Source organism: Nyctereutes procyonoides, unplaced genomic scaffold (assembly GCF_905146905.1).
Source record: "Nyctereutes procyonoides isolate TBG_1078 unplaced genomic scaffold, NYPRO_anot_genome, whole genome shotgun sequence".
Taxonomy (NCBI): Eukaryota; Metazoa; Chordata; class Mammalia; order Carnivora; family Canidae; genus Nyctereutes; species Nyctereutes procyonoides.
Window position 1 is genome coordinate 33,173,567 of NW_026575133.1, and position 23,470 is coordinate 33,197,036.

General features: G+C 65.3%; 1 long non-coding RNA gene across 1 annotated transcript; it reads right to left on the reverse strand.

The window, feature by feature from the left end:
• Positions 1–8,849: 8,849 nt before the first annotated feature.
• On the reverse strand, positions 8,850–10,039 carry LOC129523414 (uncharacterized). The gene is made up of 3 exons (XR_008667110.1): positions 9,781–10,039; positions 9,212–9,350; positions 8,850–8,918 (listed from the first exon to the last, which is right to left on the reverse strand). It is a non-coding gene; the product is annotated as an uncharacterized LOC129523414 (long non-coding RNA).
• Positions 10,040–23,470: the final 13,431 nt, after the last annotated feature.

Here is a 23,470-nt window from a genome sequence, read left to right on the forward strand (position 1 = left end):
ATTCTCGCTGAACACGATGTTCTCCAGCCTCGTCCACGCTGCTGTGTGTGCGGCGTTTTCCTTCATTTGCTGACGCGTAGAGCTGACCCCGAACACGGGGGAAGGGGCGCCCACCCGGCGCAGCTGAAAATCCGCGTGTAACCAGACTCCCCCAGAACTTAGCTACCGATCGCCTGCTGCGGACCCGCGGACTTGCCCGCGACAGACGCGTGGTGAATCCGTATGTGGTCCGTGCGTCACGTGCCCTGCGCTGTGTTCTTACAAGGGAACACGCTGGCGTCACCACGGCGCTCGCAGAAACCGCTCCGTGTGGGAACGGGCCCGCCCGAGCGCCCTGTCGCCGCGGGCTGCGCTCTGCTGGGTCGCACGCACGTCCCCGTCCTCTGGGGCCTCGGGGAGCAAGGCTACCGTCAAGTCGGCATGTCTTGGGCGCCGGCCCTGGCTTCCCGGGGTGGGCGGTAAGACGCAGGGTGGCTGAGGCCTTAGCCTCATGACGACTGCAAACTGCTTTTCAAGGGGCTCCTTTTGCCATTTGCACCAGGACACAGGACAGTTCCGGCCGCCCCGGATATCCGGCCGGTTTGCCGTCACCTGCGTAGTGTCACGGATCCTGTGGACGGGACGCAGCGATCCAGCCTGGCTTCTGCTTGCGCGTCCTTACTGACGCCCCGTGGGACTGCGGGACTGCGCGGCCGGCTCGGTGGAGGGTCCGGCCCGGCCTTTCGCCCGTTCGCGGTGTCAAGCCATCTGTCCTCTGGCGATGGGGTCACGGCTCCTGGCACATCCCGTGGACAGGCCTTTCCCCATGGGCTATGGGGTGGGAACGTGACCTGCCCTCCGCCGAGTCCCCTGGGTTTGCGAGCGGGTCAGCGTCACCCGCACAGGTGCAGGCCGCCCACCGGGCCGTGGGGTGGTGGCCTCCGCGTGGCTGGAGGGACGGGCCTTGTTCCGTGGCTGCTCTCGGGCTCCTCTGTGGCTCCTCCACACGGCTGTTCCTGGAACCTGCACTTTTTTGAGGTTTTCAGCCCCGTGGGTCATCTGCCCGTGAGCCCAGAGCTGCAGAGCCGGGGAACAGCCTCAGCGGGCACGGCCAGAGCCCCCGCGCCACCACCTCAGCCCCCCCCCCGAACGGGGCCGCGCCCCTTGTTTCTGGACGAGGGAGACCGCAGCCCTGCGCCTCTGTCCCGTGCCCTCCCACCCCGCAGAACCACTGACACTAGATTCAAGGGGCAGCGTCTTTCAGAACCGCTAAGAATTCGACGCAGTAAATGTCAGGGGTCCGACTGGCTTTGTTCAATGATTCAAGAACCGGGCGCCCCCATCCTGCAGACAGGAGGGCGTCGGGGAGGGGGCCTGGGAATTACTGACAGAAGCGGGGGGGGGGGTGAGGGCCAGGGGACGGCGCCGTCGGGCCAATGGCCTCCAGGCTGCCCCGGCCGCTCCCACCTCACTGCCCCCAGGATCTGTTTCTGGGGGAGCCAAACCTGTAATTAGGGTTCGGGTGGGTGACCTGAGGCTTGGGGTGGTGAGTCCGCGTCGGGCCTGTTGTCTTGTTTGCACAGGACCCTGCAGGAAGGTGACTGGGGGGTCCTCCTGCCTCACCAGCCCCAGTGTGGACGGGACCCCAGCCCCCCAACGCCCCCTCCCACTGGGACCTGAGGACGTGCCCTCCCAGGACAGTGGTTGGTGGTGGTGCCCTGGCTGAGAAAGAGGCAGGGGTCAGGGAAAGGATTCCCAGGGGGGTTTTCACTGTGCGCAAAGCACAAGGCACAAGAACCTTCCAGAACTGCGCTTTCCTCTCACCCTCCCAAGCGGGATTTGGTGGAGGAAGGAGCCAATCTGGAAAATGTCCTGCCAACGGGAGATCTGGGGGCACGCTTTGACATTGGGGGTTCAGAAGGCCCTGGGGGCTCAGCATGTCCCCAGGCCCGAGAGGACTCTCGGGTCACGATTGGCTCTTTGGGCAGAAATGTCCGGCAAGAAGCCAAAGGCTTCCGGAAGGGGCAGGGTGGGAGCCTCGTCCTCGCAGGCCCAGAGTCGGGCCCCGGGGGAAGCCAGAGCCCTGGACGTGAGGGGTTTGGAGCCGACACTCGGGCACCTTTGCGTGGGCTGGGCCTCCCGCGGCAGCGGCACGGGCCCTGGGCACAGCCACAGACGCAGGCTCTGCGTGGGCGCAGCGAGTGCAGGTCCTGAGCTCCCAAGGCTGAGCGAGGCTCAGGTGCCGTGACCTCTCCCTGCTGGTGGCCAGATGCTCGCCAGGACCCCCCCCCCCCGTCAGGCTCAGGAGCCCCCAGCCTGGCCTCAAGCCGCATGCTTGGTGTCCTCCCGCCATTGCCTATTTTAGGAGACGCCACGTCGTTACTCACATACTCTGTGCTGGACGCTGCCCCGTGCTCTGGCCTCGGAGTCCAGCCGGGCCGGCAGGTAGCCCGGCACTCTCAGGGAAGGGGCTGCGTGGGACAGGCCGGCCCGGGGGTGGGCACGCGTGGGCTGTGACCCGGGGGTCCGGAGGTCAGTGCAGGGGCAGTCCAGGCTGTCAGGCGGCTCCGCAGCAGAGGGATGCGCAGTGACGCCCGCCCGGTGAAGCTGCGGGGGAGGGGAGCTCGTGGAGTAGAGGGGAGTGCGGACCTGCAGCAGGAGTCGGCGTCGGTGCCTGTTCCCGCTGTCAGGGCTGGACGCTCGGGAGAACCTGCAGGATGAAGGCCCAGGAAGGAGGGGCCCAGAAGAGGGGATTGCAGATGCTCCGGAAAGTTCCGGGGGGCTGGGGAGCAGCCCCCACCTGTGTGGACTGGGGTAGTAGGGACGACAGGGCTGCTCACAGATGGGTCCTTCCTGCCTGGGCAGGGAAGGGCAGGGATGGGCCGTGTGTCCCGGGGCGGGAGGGCCAGCAGCCCCCACGGCCACAGTCCCAGGGCCCCGGGTACCCGCGTGCTTCCCCAGCGACTGGCTGGGAGAGTCCTCAGCCCCGGGCCCCCTCGACTGCTCCCCTGGTTCTTGTCAGCAGAACCTCAGAAATCCCACCCCAGAGATTCAAAGAATTTTATGGAAAAAATGCATTAAGAGGAAAAAGGAAAAAAGCCCAGGCAGGGGTGATGAATCGGAGGTGCCCTGGGACACCAGCGAGGCCGTGGAGAAGCCTCAGCACCAGCCTGCCACGTCCACAGCGAGCCACACAAGCCCAAGCACAGGATTCACAGGTCTTTTGGGGAAACAAAAAGATCAAAAAAAAAAAAAAAAAGATAAAGACAGAAAGCATCACATACAAATTTTAAAAATGGGAATAAACATGAAATATAAATAAAACAGATAAATGCATAAAATATAATAAGACCAAAGTCATATCCATGAATATCACAGGCTTAGAACACACCCGTGGAATGAAAAAGGCTCGAATTGGAACATAAACGAGTCACTTGCTGTCAAAGGAGACCCGAAGGCACCCGAGTGGCCCAGAGAGGTCAGACAGGCTGACAGGCCAGACGGAGCGTCCGCCGCCGGACAAGGTTAAAATCAAATTAAGAGAGCGTCAGAAAAAAAAAAAAAGCGTCAGCAAACAGAGTAGAAAAATATTCATAACAGGAAACTCCAGTTCCGTCTCGCCCACAACGGGGCCGAGGAGACAGACCGAGATCTGTATCCGAGGCTGAACGTAGAGAACAAAGCTTTGTTTCCCACAGGACGTTCCATCGCTCGTCCCAAAAACCCTCAAATGGTCCCCAAAGTAGAAACCGCGCAGTGGACGTTGTCTGATCATGACAACAAAATCAGACGTTAAAACACAACAGCAAACAGCCCTAGAAACCCCCGTGTCTTCACGCTGAGATTCAAGGAGAAACGAAAACAAATCTGTGAACCGGAGCATCCCAGGAACAACGGGGGCGGGCGCTCCCCCGAGGACTCGCGGGCGCTCAGGGGTGTGGGCCGGGCAGGTGCCACCGTCCAGCTCAGGCCCCAGAGGACGAGCATCCACGTACGAGCGCAAGACGGAAGCAAGGCGATCGCAGCAGGGGGACGACGGAGCCGAAGGACCCAGCTCCGCGGCCACGCCCGGCGCCAGGTCAGCTCGTCGCTAGTCCAGAAGATCCGAAAAGGCACAAATACGCAAAAGCATCCGGGGTAAAGGGGAATCGCGGAGATTGAGAATGAACCCTCGGGAGAGAGCCCCGTCGAGTGGAGGTTTTGCAGGAAGAGGTGAAGTAGGAGAGGTCCGGGGACAGAGCCTCTCGGTGGGCCCGTGGCTACAGAGGACGCGGGGACGGTGGCTCGGCCCCGCACCCCGGGACGCAGACCCGGCCCACGGCGGACAGGCCGCGGGACCTCACGGCAGAGCCGACCCCACGCTGGGCCCTGCAGAGAGGAGCGGGGACTCGGGTGTCCTCGGAGGCGGGGACTCAGCGTGGCCGGGACACAGGTCTCTTTAATTAATATATTTTTTTAAATTTTTATTTATTTATGATAGTCACAGAGAGAGAGAGAGAGAGAGAGAGAGAGGCAGAGACACAGGCAGAGGGAGAAGCAGGCTCCATGCACCCGGAGCCCGATGTGGGATTCGATCCCGGGTCTCCAGGATCGCGCCCTGGGCCAAAGGCAGGCGCCAAACCGCTGCGCCACCCAGGGATCCCTAATTAATAATTTAAAAATAATTAATAGCAATTAATTAATCGTTAATTAATAACAATTAATACTTCATCTTCCGTGAAGAGTCGCGGAGCGCAGAAAAGGAGGCAAGCTTCCAGGTGGGGTCGATGAAGACAGGACGACCGCGGTGTCTCATTCCGACCAAGGCGGCACAAGAGTGGATTCTTGTAGTTCGGGCTCCTCGTCGCTGGACCCCGAAGGGGGCGGTGAAGGGGCCGGTGAAGGCGGCAGCCGCGTGCGGGCCCCTCGGAGCTCAGTCCGCGGGAGGTTGGTGGACGCTGCTCCTCCCGCCTGGAACCTGTGACCGTGACCGCACCTGGAAATAAGGTCTTCGGGGTGTGATTAAGGTGTCAGGACGACATCATCCTTGATAGGGGGTGGACCCTCCACGCAAGTCCCAGAGTCCCTCCCTGTGAGGGGACAGAGGAGGGGAGGGGCCCCAGGGCGGCGAGGCCACAGGTAGGGGACACCTGGGCCCCGGGGCTGGAAGAGGCGGGAAGGGTCCTCCCCTGGAGCCTCTGGAGGGAGCCCCACTGGCTTCGGGCTCCTGCCGCCAGCACCCCAGCACATCTCCCCGAGTGTGCATTTGTCGCTTCAGCCCTCGGAAACCGATGCCCCGGGACGCCAGCCCCGACCTCTGCCCTCGACTGGCGTGCTGTGGCTTCGGGGAGGGGGGCGGTGAGCACGCAGGGGTGGTGAGCACGGGCGGGGGGGCTTTGGGGGGCGGTGAGCATGTCAGGGTGGTGAGCAGGGGGGGCAGCATGGGGGGATGGTGAGCACACAGGGGTGGTGAGCACGTGGGGGCAGCTACGGGGAGGGGGGGCGGGCGCCTGCGTCCACGTCCACCCAGAGCAGTCAAGCCCCCAGGGGGTGACCGCAGCACCCCCGCCCCCTGACCCTAGGCCGCTGCCCCCGCGGACACCCCGCCTGGGGACGGCCGCCCGATGCTGCGGGGTGCGGGTGCCCCCTCATCCACAGCCGTGAGGCGCCGCAGGCGGGCCCGGAGTCAGCCGGGGCCCCAGTGGAACGAAGTCGGCCCTCGGGGAGCGGGTAACAGAAGCTCGGCCGCGCCTGGTGCTCAGCCGGGCTGTGCCCATCTGTACTCAGTTAGTCTCGTCTGGCGGGAGGTCCCTTAAGTGTTCAATGGTCTGAAAATATGGGCGCTGCCCCCTTTGCCCTCTTGCCTTCCTTTCTTGGAGGAGGAGGGAGGTCTTGCCCCGAGCGAGCCGCTGGCCCGGTGAGCAGTGAGCACGAGGGCAGCCACTGATGCTTGGGGTCTCGTTGCTCTGTGAATATTTCAGCAAATACTAGGAGGCTCCGTATAGGGTAGCAGCAAGGTGGCCGGGGGGCCGGGGGCTGGGGTGTGGGGGGCCGGGAGCTGGGGCCAGGGAGCCCGGGGGACTGGGAGCCGGGGGCTGGGGGCTGGGGGGCTTGGGTTTGGGGGCCCTGGGTGCTGGGGGCTGGGGTGCTGGGGGCCGGGGGCTGGGGGCCAGAGAGCCCAGGGTGCTGGGGGCCAGGGTGCGGGGGGCTGGGTGCTGGGGGCCAGGCCTCTTTCCTCCCCTGACTCTCCTGATGTCATTTGTTTGAAATTCAGGCAGGCCTCGGCTCCATTTTCCCGTCACCGAAGAGGCCGTCTACACTGAGGAGGACGCCGGGCGCCCCCTCCCCCCGCGGCCGGGCCTCCTTCCGCGCCCACAAGGTGCTGTGGTGAGGCGGGTCCCGCTCCGGCTGCCGTGGGTGGTGCCCACGCGGTATCGCAGGCGCCCGGCATCGTGCTGGCAGCTCCGTGACGCCGGCATCACACGTGGGGCAGGGAGACGGCCGGGATGGACACGCCTGCTGGGGACAAGACTCTCACGGACGCACTCGTGTGCTCACACTCACGTACCACAAACACGTACACACTCATGCCCATGCTCATATCCTCATACACCCCTGAACTCATAAATGTGCATGTACTCACACGCTCACGCTCACACTCACACTGACACACGCTCACACGCTCACACGCTCACACCCCCCCCACTCACAGACGCACACGTGAGCTCGCACACACACAGCCCACCATCCTCGGAAGCCAGCTGGCCTTCACCCGGGGGCTCCCAGGGCGCAGGCTGGCGGCTGGAGGGCTCACTCTGCACGGAAATGTCACCATGTCCTTCGTGCGACCCGCAGCCTCTCGTCCTTGCCCGGCACCTCAGGAATGTCATTAGAGCCGACCTCGGTCAAACCGTTTCCAAATTTTCCAGGACGCCTGCCAACAGCATTAACTAGCAACTCCTTTGCACGTCCCACCGCCTAAACGTGAGGGCCCTCCCTTGGCGTCAGGAGTGGCCTTGACCCTGGCGGGCGCTGGGCTGGGTGCCTGTCGGTCGGGGACACCCGGGAAGTGTCTCCCCGGCCCCATCACCCTCCCACGTACCTGAGGCCTGATATCAGGACAGTTTGGACTCACACCTGTTCTCTCTCCTCAGGGACAAGCCACAGTGTCCCTGGGAGGGTGGCCAGGCCCCGCGACCTCCGCCCTGACCCACGGCGGGGGCCTCACCCCTGCAGGGGGCCTCTCTCCTCACAGTGTCAGGTGGGAGCAACGTCAGGGGCAGGCGGGGACACGAGCCAGGCAGGCAGGTGGTGACCCCTCCTGGCTGTGGGTGTGGGCAGCTGAGTCCCTCTCGGTCCCCATGCACCCACCTGCTCAGGCCACACGGGTGGGATATGTGTTCGTCCTGGGGAGTCCGACGTGGACGCCGGGGAGAGGTCGCTGAGCCGGGCCCAGGAGGGCGCTTGGCCATGCCGTGGGCTGGCCTGGCCACAGGCCTGATCTGGGGTCCAAGTGCATGTTTGCTGCGGGGGTGCTGAGAAGCGGGTGGGGACGGAGGAGGAGGGAGAGGGAGGTGGGACCCCCTCCCTGGTCCCGACGTGGACTCCTGCTCTGGCCCCGGGGCTCAGTCCTGCTGGGCCCCAGGACACGTGGAGGAGCCTGGGCAGGTGGGGGCGTGTCCCGGGGGAGGCACACGGGGAGACCAAATGCACGTTTACGTGAACTACAAAACGCCACCCTCCCAGGGCGGGCACAGAAACCACCCCTGGGGTGACAGGCCCCGGAAGGTACCGGCGCCTTTGTACTGGGGAGTCAGTCCACTGACCCCCAGGGGGCCAGGAAGAGTGGCCAGGGAGGAGGATGGGCCCTGCCTCCAACCTAGCGGCTGGGGCTGCAGGAGGAGGGGCCGCGTCCCCCCTGCACAGCGACACAGTGAGGCGCTAGAGGCCACCCCTCCGGGAGCCGGGGACATGGCTTGCACCCCACCAGGACCCCCTGGGGCTGCCGTGACACGGAGGCTGGGTGGGGCAGGAGGCCCGGGAGGGGCGGCAGGCAGCGATCCAGGTGGGAGGGCGGCAGAGCAGGGGTCTCCACAGGGGGGCGTTAGCCCCGTGTGGCAGCTAGAGCCTGGGGACTCACGGCCCCGCCGCGCCGACCACCCGGAGCGGATGCGCCTCCAGCACCCCCATGGGTCACCGGCTGCAGAGAGTGGGGTCGTCTGTGCCCCGGGGACCTGCGGGTCAGGCCTCCCAGCCGGAGCGGCAGCACCGCACGTCGTGGGTCGGATGCCCTGGAAGGAGGCCGAGGGCGGGCCCTCCAGTCACCCCTGCCGGTTCCCTGCCGAGGGTTGTTTAGCCGAGGGCTCCTGTTGGATGACGGGCCCCACGGGCAGACCGTGCACGCCGCATCCCCCACGCTCAGGGCAGAGTCAGGGACGCCAGCCGATGGCCGCACGGAGCGGGCGGGGGCCACTGGCCACGGGGGTTTGAGGCCACGTGTGGAAGTTCGGGCACAGGGAGCGGCCGCCGGCCTGGCCCACTTGCTCCCCAGAGCGCTGTGGGGTCGGACCGTCCCCGTCCCCGTCCTCCCCACACGATGGATGCAGGGGCTGCCCGGTCCGCGGACGGACACGTCCCTTCTTAGGAGGCGCTGGCCTTAAACGCGGCTGTGCCCCCACCCCGTCCCGCGCTTCCTGAGCGTGTGGCCTCTTTCGGGCAGATTTGCAGACGTGGGTGCGGAAACCAGCCCTCCGCCCCTCCGCCCGTACCACGTGCTGCCGCTGGTCCTCGCTTGTCTGTCTTTTTACCTCCTTAGGGTGGGATTTTTATCATTTTGAAGTTCTGGGCTGCCTTTCACAGTCTCCGAGTCTCTGCACGCTCAGACCGGACCGAGACTGTGTGACGTCTCCTGCTGCTTCTGGAGTCTCGGTCCCCGATTCTCTGTGTCGCTTGTGGATTCCCTGGAAGGATCCCAGGGTTAGCGGGAAAGTAGGACCGTCCACCCCCCACCCCGCTGCCGGGGCCCCGGGAGGGCCGCCCTCGCCCTCTCACAGTGGGGCCGCCCCTCAGCCCCCGCGGGGAGTGTCCGCGCCCATCGCCCCACGCCCGCACCCCGGGACACGGTCCTCCCGTCCCCACCGCCCGAAGGACCCGCGTACCCTCGATTCCGCCACAGGAGTTTGAATGCGTGTGGGTTTGTTTCTCAAAATGAAACTTGGCCCAAACCTGACCAGTTCTGAACACATACACGCACCTCCATGGATTTGGTGACATCGAGTTTATAGGTTAATTGTGGGAGAATGAGTCTCCGTAATATCGAGCTTTTCTGTCCAAGAACGCGGCCGCGTCACGACTTCCCAGGCACCAGCACTGAGGCAGTTGGGGAGGCATTTCTATGGAAACAAAAGAAAAACAGAAGTTAATAGTTACTGTTATAAACTCAATTCTTGGGGATCCCCAGGGGGCTTCACCCCGGGGTCCCGGGATCGAGTCCTGCGTCGGGCTCCCTGCAGGGAGCCTGCTTTTCCCTCTGCCTGTGTCTCTGCCTCTCTCCGTGTCTCTCAGGAATAAATAAATAAAATCTTTTAAAACAAACAAAACTCCTTTCCTCAGGTTGGAGAGCATCCAGTTGAGAAACTTTCTGCCTTTGAGCTTGGAGCATCTTTAGATGGTGGAACGAGGATGGTGGTTTATTTAATTTTTTAAAGAAAGATTTTATTTATTTATTTGAGAGAGAGAAAGAGAGAGAGCATGGGGGGGGCAGTGGGAGGGAGACGCGGGGAGCCCGACGCGGGCTCGAACCCAGGACCCCGGGGTCCTGACCTGAGCCGAGGGCGGAGCTCCAGGACCCAGCGCCCCAGGCGCCCCGACGACGGGGTTTCAATCAGGTGGGTGTTGCTGGTTTGCGGCCAGAGCGTCCCTGGCGGTGTCACCAGACGTCCTGCTGGGTTCTCTGAGCCGTCCACGCGGTCGGCGGAGGCTTGTCCCCGCGGGCTCGGTCCGGGTGGCTTCTCTGGACTTGGCACTGAGGGGTCCAGCTGTCCATCGAGCTCTCAGGGTTTCAGGAAAACAGTAGTTTCAGTTCTTAGAACGTTCTTTCTTTAGTCAGGAAAGTGGAGGAAAAAAATAAATAAATAAAAAATAAATAAATAAATAAATAAATAAATAAATAAATAAATAATAATAAATAAATAGAAAGTGGAGGAAATGCTTAGTCTGGAAAGTTGTAGCCAGAGAGCTGGGGGCACTGGGAGGATTTAGGACGAGGCCAGTTCGCGGGGAGATGCCGAGGCCTCAGGAACCGTGAACAGGACCGGAGTGTGGGGCGGGCAGCCTGCGTCCCCCCCGGAACGTGCTGCCCGGACGCGTCACCGTCGGAGGGGGCCCGCCTCCCCGAACGCCGCCTGAGTGTCCCGTGGGGCGGCGGGAGCAGTGATTTCATGCATATTCTCCAGTGGGATGTTGAGGCCACGCCCGGGTGATCCCGAGGGCGTCGTGGGCTCCAAAAGTCGGTCTCGGCTCCTCAAAACCGCGTGGGAATAAGGAACCTCCGATAGATGTCTGGAGCGTCCCCGGGTGGAAGCCAAGCCAAGGGCTCGCCCCGCCGTGTCCCGTTCCAAGGACGCAGGCTGTTTTGAGTTTGGGTAAATCCCTACGTGGCCGTGAAAATAAGAACACTCGGTGGGAGGCTCTGCATTCCGGAGGGATCGGGGCGGCGGGGGAATAAATGTTTTATTCCTGTTTATGCAGAAGCGCAGGTCACCGAATTGCGGCAAGTTAAGAGCTGGCACGAAAGGAGATCCTCCTCCGATCTGGACGCGCGACGGCGAGGACGGCGCTGAGGGGAGTCGCAAGCGCTGTAACGGCCCCGTCGGTTCAGGTGACCTGATTGGTGCTGGGTGTGCTGGTTGGAGCCGGCGGTTCGAGGACCCGGGTCCCGGCCGACGGAGTAGGTCCTCGCCGGGCTCGGGGGCCGCGCTCTGCAGGCCTGTCGGCGGCCGGCAGCGTCAGGGAGGAGCCCACGGGGACACGGGCGCTGCGAGGGGCGCGGCCGCGGGGCAAGGGCAGGCGAGACACCCCGGGAAAGCACAAGCCTCGCTGCCCAGGGGGCTCGGTCGCCTCCGTGACGTGCGACATTTTGAGATCGTAGCAACCAGGAATGTGATCATGCGCACAGCAGCGACGCGGAGAAATTTCTAGGCATTTTACATCATTTCCAGGGACACGCAGCCAGGGAAATAAAGGCAGAGAAGCAAGTTACCAGCGGCAGCCCCGCAGCCCCGCAGCCCCGCAGCCCCACAGCCCTGCGCCGGACCTGCTGGGCCAGGGGTCGGGGGTCCCGGGGCTCAGGACCACCCCGGGTGCGCCCCCTGCGGCCGTGAGCTGGGGAACGGGCCCGGCCGTCCCTGGGTTTGACAGCTCCGTGCTTTCCTGCGTCCTCCCCTCGTCCCCCCACCTGCCCACAAACACTTCATCCCCAAGGAGCGGGGGCTCTGAGTGCGGCTGGGCGGGGAGGGCTGACCGCTGACCCTGCGAGTGTCCGGCCCCGGGGGGGGTGACCCCAGGCCCCAGCGCTGCGGGCCGAAGCCCCGGCAGCTCCCGCCCCCCGCGTTCCTGAGAGCCTGGCCGAGGGGCGCGCTGGAGCCTCCTCTGCTGCCAACATCCTTTGTAATATTTCTGGCGCCCTCTCTGTGATGATCGTGATTTACAATAAAAATAGGTACTTGGTCTTCGCCGCCGGGCTCAGAGCTCCTCAAACTCTCGGCATTTCCTAAGTGGCGACCGCAGCAGGTACCAACCCCCCCCCCCAGAAGGAAGGTGATAAGGCGCAGCCTCTGCAGGTGCCCGGGCCGGCGGGGCTGTCCCCGAAACGGCAGCCTGATGCCCCCCCGCCCCCCACCCCTCTGCTCCGCGGCCCGGACTCCTGCGGAGGCTGGAGGAAGGCCTCCTGCGGCCAACGCACTCTTGCTGCTGGCGCTCCTGCCTCTCCTGGAGCCGCACCTGCCCAGGGACCAGCTCGGCGTGCGATGTGGGTCTCGGTGGGCCCCGGCCCCAGGAAGGGAGGGCGCGGACGCGCAGGTGGTGGAGGAGGGTGCGGTCGGGCTCCCGCAGGCGGCTCCTCACGGGGAGGGGGACACTGGGAGACGACGTTCCCCGGGACGAGCTCCGGGCTCCTGGGACGTCGGCCGTCGGGCCCGCAGGGTGGTGGCCGTGGGGAGCGCTGTGTCCTGGGCACTGACCCCGGCCTCGGGCGTGCAGGATGGAGACCCCCCCACAGAGGCCCTGCTGCCCCTCCCTCTGCACCGGGGCACGGGGCCCACCAATGGTCAGCTGGGCGGACGGAGGGCCCCCCACCCCGGCCAGCGCTCCAGGGGGATGCAGAGGCTCGTGGTGGGTCCGCGGAAGCCGCCGGGAGGATGACCTGCGTCTGCGCATCCTGGGACGGCCGTGGGGGTCTGCTGTGACCTCCAGGGTGCGGGAGCTGCTTCCCTGCAGATTTCAGGGGACCCCGGCGCTGGAACCCGGGGGGAGGGCCTGGGCCCCGTTTCCGGCAGGCACCGCCGGCCGCCCGTCCCCGAGGGTCCCACAGGCCCGTCCCCACTTCCTCCTTCCAGAGCAGCCGCCCTCGGGCTGACGTTCGTGGCTCAACCCCGCTGGGCGAGACCCGATGAAGAGCTTTGCACACCTCACTCTGGGTACAAGGGGGTCCTACTCCCGCAGGAGGGAGCGGCTCCCGGGAGGGCGACCCCTCATCCATGGGCGTCGGTCCGGCACTTCCTGCGGGAGCCGGGGCGGCGCTGCCCTCGGAGACCGGACGTCGGGAACTGGAACTGGCCTCGCGGAGCAAACTTGCTCAGCTCTGGGCAGCGAGGGGGCCCCGGAATCACCTCTGGGGCGAGGAGCCGGGCAGGCACCAGGCTGGGGGGGCGTCGAGGGGCTCCTGCCGCCGCCTCCGCGGGGCCACCCCTACGTCCTCGTCACTGAACGCCAAGGGGTGGGCCGCCGGGGAGCAGGGCCGGGCCCCCCAGCCGCTCCATCGGCCCCGGAGGGATGTGGAACCTGCGTCCTGGCTAGAAGCCCTCCTCGCCCGCGGGTCAGTAGGGGCCCCGAGGGACAAGCCCCGCTCAGTGGTGTGGGACCCATGGGACAAGCACCCAGAAGGCCAAACCCCGGGGTTTGACCTGACCCTCTCCACTCGGCAGCACGGCCAAAGGGGCCAAAAGAGGGGGGCTGGGCTCGAGGGACCTGCCCCGGGGCTGTGAGCGAGCACATCCCGTGTGCCCCGTGGCGACTGCTACCTGTGGCATGTGGCGGGGAGCTCGGCCAGGTCCCTTCCCTGGCGTGTCCTTGCTCAGCCCCTTGGGGGTCCACCTGCCTCCGTCCTCCTGCCCCCGGACCGTGGGCCTGACACCCTCCAAGGAACCTGCCCCTCGTGGGGCTCAGGCAGTGCCAGGGACATGGCACACACGTCCAGCGTCCGTCCCAGCAGCCCCGAGGGCCTGGCCTGTGCCCACCGTCCTCTCCACACGCTCCCCGCCTGCCCACCCAGAGCCCGGGTCGCTCTGGCCCCGCCGCCCGGCCACCCTCCCGCCTGGGACGCGCCTGGGTGGGCCTCTGTCTCCGCTGGCCCCCAGCTCTGTTCTAACCTACGTCCAGTGAGGTCGGGGCCCCTGCCGCCCCCCATGTGGCCCGGCCCAGGGCGTAGTTCTTCGGGGGCTACTTACTGACTGTCCACCCTGCTCTCGGGGTGGGGCCTTGGCTCACCCAGTGTCCAAGCTGGGGGGACCCCACTGAGTCTGTGCGGGCCCAAGCGCCCCACAACGCTCTCCTCCTTGCTGGGGTGCGGGTGGCGGCCGTCCTTCCCCCTGGCGCCCCCACCTTCTGCGCCTCACTGGCCGGTCCAGGCTCGGGGAGCCTCAGCAGCTGCAACCCCAGGCGCCAGGCACCGGCTTGAACTGGCCGAAGGGGAGAAGCTCCGGGAAGGTGTCGGGGTTGGGGTGGGGCTGGGGGAGCCTGTCTGCCCCTTGGGCGCGTCTCGGAGGCCGGAGGGTCCCGGAGGGTCCGGCCTTTCCCCGGATGGCGACCGGCAACGTCGCAGAAAGGCTACTGTGGGAATAATAAACACCCAAACTGTCAGCGTCAGGAAAGAACCCCACCTCGGAAAGGTAGGGACGCATCATCTGCCAGAGGTTGATGACCGAGTTTTGTTGAACCTTGTCTTGGATTTTTGAAGACAGATCTTACCATTAGCAGCAGAAACCGTGGAGCAGGGAAAAAATCAGCCTCTCTCTCTTCTATAAAAAGGACAGGTGATTCAGTTAAAAATAGCCCGGCTGCCCCTCCTCGTGACCCGGAAATCTCATCATGTCCTTCGCTCTGTCCACATGCAGGTTGTGAGGGCTCCTGACGGCCTGGCTGCCCGCTCCCCGCCCCCCGGGCTGGCGGTCCTGCGGGCTGGGGCTCCCGGAGGGCCCACTGGGCTATGGGGAGAGGAGGGAGGGGTTGGGGGAAGGAGGGAGGGGTGGGGAGAGGGGTGGGAGGAGGGAGGAGGGATGGGGGAGGACGGGGGAGGAGGGAGGGGTGGGGAGGAGGGAGGGGTGGGGAGAGGGATGAGAGGAGGAGGAGGGGTGGGGGGCAGGGGGAGGGGGAGGCGGTGGAGGAGGGGGTGGGGGAGGGGTGGGAGGAGGGGGAAGGGTAGGGGGAGGAAGGAGGGAGGGGTGTGGAGAGGGGTGAGAGGAGGGGGGAGGGAGGGGTGGGGGGAGGCGGGTGGGGGCCAGCGTTCTCCCGGAGGGAGGTGATTCCTTCCTAATTCAGAACCCGCCGTCAGGAGATACACAGACATGTCTGTGCTTCTCCAGAAAGAACTGTGCGCTCTCGCCAGGGGCCCATCGGGCCGAGTCCACCCCCTCTGGTTCCCTCGCACCCTTGGGTTTTCCCCGGGCAGGTGTGTCCTTCTGTGTTATAGGGTGGCTTCCCGAAGGCCCCCAGCCTGGTGTGGCCTCCGTCTGTCGTGGGCTTGCACCTGCTTCTCCACCCTGCTTGAGGCCACCCTAGGACCCGTCTTCTGATGGGGAATAACACGCTTCCACACTGCAGGGAGTGCCCCCGGGGGGACTGTCCCGCTGCAGGGAGTGCTCCGAGTGCTCCCGGGGGCCGGCCTAGAGCTGCCTGAACCCTGGAGGGCACCTTCCCGTTGCTTCTTTAGACATTAAACACTTTAATACCAACCCCAGAAAGTCGTCTGAAGGTCACCGACGATGATGGGAATCAACAAAATGAATGTCGTGTGAGGGGAGTTCGGGCCAGGAGGGTGAGCCGTGCACCTGTGCTCTCGGGGGACCCCCGCGTCCTCCAGCTGCAGGGTGTCTGCTCCAGGTGGGAGCAGCAGGCAGCGCCATCACTGGCCCCTAACAGCGCCGGGCCTGCTCCCGGGGCCACTGCGGAGCCGGCTGGACCCTCAGCGGCTGTGAGGTGAGGGCGGGGGACAGGGAGGCCACTGCCTTCCGGTTACGGAGGCGTCTGGTGCGGCCGCAGTCGGGTCTCCACTTCCGGCTCCTGCCTGCCGGGTCGTCTTCGTGCGGAGATAGGGGGGCGAACACGCCACACGGTGGAGGCACCCAAGGAGGAAATGGGGAAGCAGCGCGGGTTTGAAGCCAATTTCTGGAGCCTGCAACACGTGGCTGGTTCCCGCCAGCTGGGTCTCTTCCGAACAGTGTCCTGGCCTTGGCCCCGTGGAAAGGCCCAGAAGCTTCGTGCTGGGATGGAGACGTGAGGGACCGGGTGCGGTCCGGGTGCGGGCCAGGCCACAGCAGCCAACTCTGCAGGCCCTCGGCTTCCGGGGCGTCAGGAAGGATCCCCCACCCCAAGGACGGGGCCGCACCAGAGACGAGCTCGGCGGGCAGGTGGCACGTCTGGGGCCCTGGTGGCCCATCTGTCCGGGGAACCTCTCCTCCCTGACCGTGAGCCGCACGGTGCCTCCAGAAAAGAAGCTGATGTTTTTGGTGCTGGACACTCCACGGACATAAAATGAAGAAACATAATTTTTACTGTCAAACCTTGGCTTCACTCTGCAAGAGTCTGAGGACCACGGATGCATGCAAGTGCACATTCACCTCAAAATCCCCGGTTCTTGGGCATCTGTCCGTGTCGGGGGCCGGTGGCGTCCTCGGACAGGGCAGCCTCTCGTCTGGCAGCTGGGGGCCCCGTCCCGCAGAGCCAAGCCTGGTGTAGACGCTGTTGAATTGCACTTGAGACACTGTTTCCCTGTCGGCGAAGCTCCCTCTGGCCCCGTGGGTCCGCATTGGCTCTGGTGGGACATCTCCGAGGTGCCCAGAGGCTTGTCCCCTGATGGACGAGGACCGAGCAGCTCTGGGGCGCAGGAGGGCGGGCTGGGCAAGAGCCTCTGGGCCTCCGGCACCCAGGGCGGCTTTGCTGCAGGTTTGCCTCTGGATTCCACCTGAGGCTTTGTTCAGGAAAACCAAGGCTCTTCTGCTGAAAAGGAAAAAAACAGAAAAAATGTGGAAACTGTTTAACATGTGCTTTGCTGATTAGGCTTTGGGGCGATCTACGTGGGGGGCCCCCATCTGTACCTACTGCAGGTCTCCCCTGGAAACACATGGCAGGTGTGCTGGGGCAGGTGTGCAGGAGTGACATGAGTCCAAAAGCTGAGTTGAAAGAACGTCTTTTCATTCTCCCTTCACGAATGGATCACTGCGTTCCAACGAATTCCCGACCTCGGCACTGTCCAAGTCCCAGAAGTATCCTCTGGGATAGAGAACCCAGAAAGCCTCCACCGATTGATGGTGATGGTGGTGGTGTGGTGGTGATGGTGGTGATGGTGGTGGTGGTGGTGATGGTGGTGTGGTGGTGATGGTGATGGTGGTGATGGTGGTGGTGGTGGTGATGGTGGTGATGATGGTGATGATGGTGGTGATGGGATGGTGGTGGTGGTGGTGGTGATGGTGTGATGGTGATGTGATGGGTGGTGGTGGTGATGGTGGTGGTGATGGTGGTGATGGTGGTGGTGATGGTGGTGATGGTGGTGGTGATGGTGGTGATGGTGGTGGTGGTGGTGATGGTGGTGGTGATGGTGATGGTGGTGATGGTGGTGGTGATGGTGGTGATGGTGGTGGTGATGGTGGTGATGGTGGTGATGGTGGTGATGGTGATGGTGGATGGTGGTGGTGATGGTGGTGGTGATGGTGGTGATGGTGGTGGTGATGGTGGTGATGGTGGTGGTGATGGTGGTGGTGGTGATGGTGGTGGTGGTGTGTGGTGATGGTGGTGATGGTGGTGTGGTGGTGGTGGTGATGGTGGTGATGGTGATGGTGGTGATGGTGGTGGTGGTGGTGGTGATGGTGGTGGTGTGGTGGTGGTGATGGTGATGGTGGTGGTGATGGTGGTGTGGTGGTGGTGATGGTGGTGATGGTGGTGGTGGTGATGGTGGTGGTGGTGGTGGTGGTGATGGTGGTGATGGTGGTGGTGGTGATGGTGGTGTGGTGGTGGTGATGGTGGTGATGGTGATGGTGGTGATGGTGGTGGTGGTGGTGGTGATGGTGGTGGTGGTGGTGGTGATGGTGATGGTGGTGGTGGTGGTGGTGGTGATGGTGATGGTGGTGGTGGTGGTGGTGGTGATGGTGGTGGTGGTGGTGATGGTGGTGGTGGTGGTGATGGTGGTGGTGGTGGTGGTGGTGGTGGTGATGGTGGTGGTGGTGGTGATGATGGTGATGATGGTGGTGATGAGGATGGTGGTGGTGGTGGTGATGGTGATGATGATGATGATAGTGATGAGGATGGTGGTGGTGATGGTGGTGGTGATGGTGGTAATGGTGGTGGTGATGGTGATGGTGATGGTGGTGATGGTGGTGGTGATGGTGGTGATGGTGATGGTGGTGGTGGTGATGGTGGTGATGGTGGTCATGGTGATGGTGGTGGTGATGGTGGTGGTGGTGTGGTGGTGGTGGTGATGGTGGTGATGGTGGTCATGGTGATGGTGGTGATGGTGGTGGTGGTGGTGGTGGTGGTGGTGATGGTGGTGGTGATGGTGGTGGTGGTGGTGTGGTGGTGGTGGTGGTGGTGGTGATGATCATGGTGGTAGAGGTCATGGTGGGGATGATGACAATGCTGGGGGTGATCACGGTGGCAGGGACCATGCTGACAGTGGGACGGTGGTAGCAGACACGTCCTGAGAACTCCCACACACCCTGCGGTGTCAGTAAGGCCTGCAGCCCTCCCGGCTGGTTGGCATTGCCGCGTCGTCCCTTTGAAGGCTGACCAGGAGTGGGTCTGAAGTCCTGCTCCGGAGCCAACACAGCACCTGGTCAGCGCCTGGGCTCCTTTGACTCAGCAGCCGTGAGGCCCTGCTGAGTGACAGACTCTGAGCCTCGTGACAATGACAAGTGGCCCTAACAAGTGTCGGCCATCGAAGGTGCTGTTCCTGTGGACCTAGACTCTCAGGGGCCAGGACGCCTCATCGGAGGGATGAGGAGGACGTGCCGGCTGGAGAGGGGGGGGGCGGGGTGAGCCCCGTGTGCAGACCACGGCCTGGAGCCCCGGGCACACAGGGAGCATCTGGTGGGGCCTGGGCAGCCCCCGGGGATGCGGGGCAGGGCCGAGAGGGGAGGTGACAGCAGCATTCTCTGCGGTGGCCAGGCGGACAAGCTGTGTGCCCAGAGCAGATGGGACCCCGGGTGCGTGTCCGGGGCTCTCTTCCACAGCCTCCGGCCCCCTGGGCAGCGCCCCCAGCTCCCAGGCACGTGTGGATGGTCCTTGTCTCCACAGAGGGTTGGATTGTGCTGGAGTCACACGCAGGGGACGGTCACAGGCTCCGGGTGGGGGGACCACCCACTGGTTTGCTGGGACCACTTGCCATCTCGGCCCTGAAGGTCCCACGGGCACCCCAACACAGCGAGGTCGCGGGGAGACGAGAACGTGCCCCAGGGCAAGGGGCCCGGGCGGCAGGCTGCGGGGACTGTACCGCGCGCTGAGCCTGGGACCCTGCGCTTGGTGGTGCCACCTCCCGGAGGTCTCCCCACGTAGCTCCCCGGATTCCGCTGCACAAGCGTCGGGGACCCACTCGCTAGCGGGTCGTGGACGAATCAGCTGTATCTCCTCATTCCCAAGAGGCTGCGGTTCCGAGGTGCTTTATGGCCCCCGGTTGCTGGGACACGGGCGCCCCGTTTTCTGTGTTGACGGAGCCCAGAGGTGGGGGCCGGCAGGGCCGGGCACTGAGCCGTGGACCTGGGAGGGGGCGTCCATCCGCAGTCCTTTGTCGCCGCCCAGAACGACGCCCGTGAGCTGCCCCGGGTGCCCTCCGAGGGCCGGAGCAGGTGGACGTGTCCAGGCAGCGGGTGCGGGGACCAGCGAGGGACACGGGCCAGACCTGCGAGGCAGGGGCAGCGCTGACGGCAGAGGCAGCCCGTGGCCCTGCTGTGCCCCCCGTGCCCCCCAGGCCAGGGCCGGCCGCGCCCCGCGAAGGCTCCCATGGCCTTGTAGTCGGCGGGCCGGGGGGACGCGTCCAGCCTGGGGGGCAAGGGGGCCGGGGGCCTGGTCCTGCCCTGACCCCCTCAGGCTCCCGTCCTGGCCCCCTCAACCCACGGTCCGGCCCCACCAGGGCCTCGGGGCATCTCTGCCATCCCTTCCGCGCTCGGCCATCGGCGGTGCCCCTGGAGGGGATCGGGCTCCCCTTGGTCGGGGGGGTGGGGACCCCAGGAGGAGAGGCCCCACCGAGGTCCCGGGGGTGAGTCTGCCCGGCGGCCGTCTCGGCGGCACAGGGACAAATGCTGCCACTTGAGAGGACAGGCTGAGGGCAATGGTAGGAAGTGCCGTCTCCTCGGGACCTGGGTTAACTGGTTCTGACAGTCCCTGCGCGTCCGTCCCCGCCTTTCCAGCTGAGCGGCCGGGAGCCGCGTTAAATATTCCGGAAAATATGGTTTGTCAGCGCCGTCCTGATGGCGTCTCTTTAATATTTGAAAACCTCGCTTTCTGCCCGGGCAGCAGTGGGGCAGGCTGTGACCCGGGGTGTGGGGCGAGGGCCCATCAGGCGCCCCCGAAGCCATGGGGGTTCCCTCTGCGGCTCTCCCTGAAAGAGGCTCTGCCATCCGAGATGGTGGCCCAGGGCGGTGGGGCCCCAGGGGCCAGGGCGGTGGGGTCAGGGCGGGACCCAGGGCTGAGGTCTGGGCCAGGGGGCAGGGGGCAGGGCCGGGGCTACGGCCAGGGGCAGAGGCGGGTCCGGGGCTGGGTCCAGGCCTCAGCTAGGATGCGGGTCAGGGCTCCGTGTGCCGTCACCCGGGAGAGGGCAGTCGCCGTGGTACAAGGGGACCGGGGCCTCCAGGCTGGGTCTGTCTGCGGAGCGCCCGTTCCTGCCGAGCCCACAGCCCCTCCTTGGGGCAGCCGGCCGCGCACCGATGGTCGGAGCCTGGGCCACGCACGTCCGGGGGTAGCACGCCTGCTGTGAGCTCCCGCCTCACGCTCCGTCCCCTTGGGCCCGGTGGAGGCCTGGAGTGGGGCGGGTGGGGGGCGCTTCCCTGGGACCCCCCTGGAGCCCGGGCCTGTGCAGCCAGGAGGGCCCAGCCGCACGAGACCAGGAGCAGGACCTCCGAGCTGCAGCCTCCAGACCCCGCTGGGTCCTCCCCACAGCCCAGACGGGCTGCAGGGCCAGCTGCAAGCCGTGGGCGCTGGGGAGGGGCTCCCAGGGGCCCTGATGGCCGGCGTGTCCTCGGCCTGCTTCCTGTGTCTCTGCCCCCCACGTCCAGCCAGGGGCCTGGCCGTGCTCCCGCCTCACCGCCCGCCTCTGCCCCGGTGACCCCCGGCACGTCCCTGGGCGGGAGCTCTGGTCCAGGACCGCCAGCACCTCGGGGCGTCCCCCCATGGGACCTGCAGGTGGCGGCCGGTCCACCGAACATCCCTGGGCTCCTGCGGGTGCCCGTCCGGGGTCGGGGGTCCTTGCAGCGGGATCATGTGGGTGTGGGAGCCAGACCCTGACCTCAGACTGCCTGTCTCACCCCCGGCTCGCTGACCCGTCCCTATCTTACAAGTTCCAGAACGGTCCCTTCCTGGAGTCGGCTCGGTCGGCACCAGGTTTTTCCCGTGTACGACACCTCGGGTTTGCTGTTGCCGCGGAACTGGGTGGGACGGGCCCCCAGCCGGGCCCGGGGGCGGGAGAGGCGGCCCGAGGGACAGCTGCCCCACGCTCCGTGGCCCTGGCCCCCCCGGGACGCCCTGCCGCCCAAGCCCCGAGCCCCTGGGCGTGCGGCCAGCGTGCCATCAGCGGCCACACGGGGCGGCGGCGCGGTGGGCAGGTGGGCGCCGGGGAGCCCGCTGTCCTCCCCATCCCGCGCTCCTCGCTCCAGAACTCAGGAGCCGCTTTCACATCTACTTAGCGTCATCTGTGCGACAAAACATCTGGGCTTCCCACGGCGCGGCCGACGGGATTGGACGTTCACGCCGGAAGCTCTGAGGAGCCACAGCCGCTCCCGCGAAGCCCTCGGCGCGGCCTCCACGAGCACGGCCCACGGGGTCTGATGAAGGCCAGAGCCTCCTCCGTGCACGTGGGAGATCGGAGGAGCCCGTGCCCAGTGGCACCTCCTCTGGGCGGACAACGGGCTCCGGGACAAGTGCTGTGGGCGACACTTCAGGGTCAAGGCCCCCTCTCCGCGTGGCCTCACAGGACCCCCCAGGCCAGGTGGGCGGCCAGTGCACCGCAGCGTCCGAGGGGCCCCGGCCACGCGTCCCGACCCCGCACTCCTGACCCACGCAGAGCCCGGCTTCTGGGAGCTCGGGAGGCTGCGGCGGGGACCCTAAAGACCCCACCCTCTAGACCGACTCCGTGCTTTCCTGCTGTTGACCTACACTCCCCACCCCCCACCCCCGCCCAGCCCGGCCTCGTCGACCCTGCTGCCCGGCTCTAGGGGCTCCAGCCATCGCCGTCGGTGAAGGTGACCGGACACCCACGGCCGCCCCTTGTTGGCTGGCCGTCCCATGGCCCGTGGCCCTGCACAGCTGTGTCCGCTCGGTCTGCTCAGCCTCCGGGAGACCACTGCTGACCCTCGGCTCCACGGCGCCCGTTTCGGTGGCCGTGTCTGCCCCGGGATGCGCCGTCTTCGCTGAATCGTCTTCACGGCTCCTTCGAACCCACTTACTTCCGTGAGGCGGCCGGCACCCGGAGTCCTCTCTTTTTAGCTAAACATTTGTCAATATTGTTGACCTTCCCGGAGAACCTGGGTCTGGTTTGCTGACTGTCCCCGTGGCCCTTCTGCCCCCACCTCGTTCCCTGCGCTCTCGTCTCCTACCACCTGCCTCAGCCCTCTGCGCGCGGAGCCTGCCCTTCTTTTCCTAGTTCCTACAGGCGGGAGACTGAACGGCCGACGTGCGGAGCAGCTGAGCAGCACGTCGAGCCGGAGGCCATTCCTCCTTCCAGGACCGACATGTCTGTGAGCGTTGGTTCTGTTTCAATCGCCCGAGAAATTGTTTTCCTATTGACGTTTGTCCCCGGGGATGCTGACGTGTCACCAAGCACTCGAGAGCCCGGCGCCGCCTGGGTTTCAGATCCCGTGTTCCCCTTGCGCTGGTGGTTTTCTCCAGATGCTCGTTCCTCCCAAAGTACTTTTAAGGGAGGTTTTTAAAGAATCGTTTTTGCCTTGGAGCAAACACGAAGGAACCTCCCGTTAAAACACGCCGATGCAACACACGTGTTGGGTCACGCTGACAATTCTCCGTGGCTAATGGAGTTGAACAGCCTAGACGTAGGGACCGTTTTTGACAACTGGGCCTGCGAGACTTGTGCGTGAAAGTAGCCGTGGCAACCGGACGTCTTCCAGTGCCGGCGGCGGGGGCGAGGGTGAGGACACGCTCAGCCCTACAGAGGCCGGGCTGACACGCGTGCACCAGCTCCGACACACACGCCCCCGGAGTCCACATCCCCGGACCTCGCAGCGGAGTCCCGAGGCCCTGACCACGCGGTGCCAGGATGCCAGCCCCCTCCCTCCCAGCATTTGGACTGCGAGGGCATCCAGGGCGCAGGGTCACCCGCCCTCCCCACTGACCCACGCAGGGGCTGCCCCAGGGGAGACAGGACCATGGCCCGGGGGCCTGGCAGGGTGGGGGGCTCCGAGCATCCTCACACCCACTGCGGCCCACATTCCTCGCGCGGTGACGGGGCTGGCAGGGCGGCCGGCCCCCGGGAGAAGCCCCATCAAGGGCGCAGGACGCCCCCCCGTGTCCCTTCACCGCCTGCCCTTATGGCCGGAGGACAGGCCCCAAGGACACACATAGGGCTAGACACCTGGTTTTCAAGGTCCAGTACAAGTTGGACACGTAGGGTCCTTGTTGAAAAAGTGCCGAGAATTTCGGGCTGGCAACAGCAGAGTGTGGGGTCCTTGTGGGCGGGGCTGCGTCAGCCCAGGTCACAGCCCCATGACCCTGCCCCCCGGGGCCCCCAAGCAGGACAGGGCGCCATCAGTCCTGTCTCCGCACAAACCCGGGTTCAGGGCCCCACAGCTGTGCCTCCAGGTGA